The following is a 3,207-nucleotide window of genomic DNA, read 5'->3' as shown; positions in this document are numbered from 1 at the left end:
TCAGCCCTCCTGCAGTGCCAGCTGTGCTGCTGCTGGAGCAGGGATCCTGCACAAGGGGGGAGTTTTCCTCTGCAGCTCCAGGGCTGCTGCAGATGGGCCTGGGCTCCCTCTGGCAATGCAGGGCAGCAGAAAGCTGCTCCTCTGGCAATGCAGTGGGCAAAGGCTGCTGTGCTGCTCCAGGGTCAGATTGGATCCAGGTAGGAATGCTTGGCTCCTCCCCTGGGCGCAGCATCTCCCCATGGGATGCTGGAATTGGATCAGCCCTGCAGGGACACTCAGTGGCCATGGACAGCAGAGATCTCCTGGAGGGAGGATTGGCTGTGGCAGAGATAAAGAAAACTGCCCCATGGACAGCAGAGAGCTGCCCCAGCTCTGACACATGGGGACAGAACACACTCCCAGCTAAACCTGAGACACACCTGGAACAGTGAAAGCAAAGGAGGATGGGGACAGGGCCAGCCAGTTTGTCTTGCTGGGACAGTTCCCAAGCACCTTTCATTGTTGTGGCAGAAGGATCCAGGGGGTTTGGGGCACCACAATCCCACTCTGAGCCATGTTTCTAGAGCCCTTCAGCAGCTCAGCTCACCCAGGCAGGGCCAGCACAGCTGGCAGGGCAGGGCAGGGCAGGACCCCAGACCTTCATTCCCTCAGCCTTCCCCCACAGCCTCTCAGGGATCCCCTCAGTTTTTCCCCACTGCTCTCCTGGAGGGCTGAAGGTTCACCCTTCCCATCAGGAGGAGAGCTGGGAGTTGAAAGGAGTCTCTTCCCCTCCTCTGCTGCTGAGGGGCTGAGTGACCAGGGAAAAAGCCGCATCAGGAGATGGGCCAGGCTGGGGCAGGGCAGCTTCTCTATCCCAGTTTTGTCTCTTTTTTGCTGTTTGTGAAGGGCTCTGAGCTTCCCCTTGTCCCTGAGGACATCTCCCTCCCCTTGCCACCACGGGCACCAGGCAGGATTCCAGGCATCCCTCCTTGCCACAGCCCTTGGACAGCTCCCTGGGGTGTGCCCGTGCCGCGGAGCCCAGCACGGGACACAGGGACAGAGCTGCTGCATTGTTCTGGCCTGGCAGAGCTGCAGAGCAACCACTCCTCCCACTGACCCTTGTGGGTCCCCAGCTGGGCCACGAGAGCATCAGGCAGGGCCAGGAACACGGATCTGCTTCCTGGGAACCACAGGAACAAAGGGCAGAGGAGAGATGAGGGCGAGGCAAGGATGAGAGCTGACAGCACTCCCTCTGTCAGCTCGGGTCTCAGCCTCAGCACTCATTCCAGCCCTGAGTCCTCAAGTCACGAGATCAGAAGTGATAAGAAAAAAATCAAAACAGCCTCTAATGGAATGGTTTCTTGTAGAACAAAGAAACAGCATTTCTATTGAAAAGTGAAAAAAAAAATCTGGTTTGACTTAAAAATCTTTAGCTATCACAAGTGAAACAGAGAGATAAATACATTATAAATATATTTCATTTAAGTTTTATCACTGCAAGTCTGACATTTACATTGTATTAAAGTTTTAATATTAATACTGTGCTGCTACATAATATTTAATACAAAAATTAAATATATTAATACAAAAATTAAATATATATATTTAAGTTAATACTTCATATGCCAAAGTCCAAATGGCAAAATCCTTTTTCTCCATCAAAGATAAAAGCACCCAGCACTAATTAAAAGTGATCTGATGCTACAGAGGCTCAGGACAAAGAGCAGCACCAAATAAATCCCCTGGAAATAAATTGCAATGATGCCAGTAGTGTTTATAAGAGCATCTCCTTAGGAGGTGAGGACCACCAGGGGTTCCTCATTGATGTGGGGACCAGGAAGAAAATGACCCCTGATGCTGTCACACCTCTGCCCATCACACCTTGTGAAAGCAGAGCAGGAGCAGTGAACAACGTGTGGAGAAGTGGGAGAGGAGGGATGGTCGATGGTATCTTGCAGGAAATCCATCAGCTGTGAGAATGAGCCAGTGCAGCCAAGGCTCAGCAGGACTGGGCTGGCACTGGTGGGGTTGGGACCCCAGGGCAGGGAGCACTGCCTTGGGGCAGAGGGTTTGGGCTGGATGTCCTCTCTGACCCCCTCATCTCACAGCTGAGATGTGCTCCTGAGCCATTCCTGTTAATGAGGGAAGCACTCACACATGGGATCTGTGGAACTGTGCAATATCACAGAAAAGCACCACTGAGGCCCCAGGCTGCCATCATGGCCAGCAGAGCAGGGAGGCTCGTGCTGAGGGTGGGCTCCTCAAGCACCCAAAGCACAGACCCGGCCATGCACAGCTCCTTTGGTCCTAGACAGGTGAGTGCCCACATTTCCATGCACCCCACAGCTGAACACCCAAACCCTTTGGGGCTCTCCAGGGGTTACCTCCCCATGCCCCAGCACCACCTGTGGCACAGCCCTGGTCCTCTCCAGGCACAAAGAGTTCAGGTGTTGCAGGCTGACACATCTCAAAATCAGAGAAAAAACTGAGGGGAGCACAGGGCTCCTTTTTATTCCCCTGATTTCTCAAGCTCCCAGCCAGCAATATTCCCTCAGCTCCCTGTTGTTCACCTCTGAAGCCTTAAGCCTCTCTCTCCACCAGCCTGGAGACCACCCTTGCTCCCTTCCAGCTGGAAAATGCATTTGAGGTAACTCAGCAGGGCAGGCAGGACCAAGAGCACCCTGCCCAAGGCTGGCCAGGGGCTCCTTCCCAGCAGGGAGGAGCTGCAGGCACAGGAGCTGCTCCACAGGTCCCCCTCTCCCCTCCAGCTCCAGCTCCCCAGCCTCCTCTGCTTAATTAGGGGCCAGCTTTGAACTGCCTGAGTACAACCAGATCTAATCTTCAAACTGAATATATTTAATGGGCCTGATCTCCATAATGGCTGTGTCTGAGGCCCTGGGTTTCAAAGCAGCTCCACTTAACGGGACTTTGTCTGCAAGCTGCAGCCAAATAATAGGGCCTGGTTTTACACCAGGAGTGTTTAATAGGATCTGATGTTTAAAGTGCACGTAACTAATTGGACCTAATCTTCACAATCCTCCTTTCCTCCCCCTTTCCTGGTGTTTTTCCTCCTCCTTTGCTGCTCTCCCTGCCTCCAGCACGGAGATTCTCCATCCTCACCACGGCAGATCCCCTCCTCTTCTGAGAGCCCCGCCAGGATCATGAGCTGATCTCACAAGGATCATACCAAAGTCCTCCAAAACTCTCCAAGGTTTCCCAGACAAGCTC

This window comes from Geospiza fortis, unplaced genomic scaffold (genome assembly GCF_000277835.1).
Source record: "Geospiza fortis unplaced genomic scaffold, GeoFor_1.0 scaffold188, whole genome shotgun sequence".
NCBI lineage: Eukaryota > Metazoa > Chordata > Aves > Passeriformes > Thraupidae > Geospiza > Geospiza fortis.
This window is presented reverse-complemented; position numbering follows the sequence as displayed.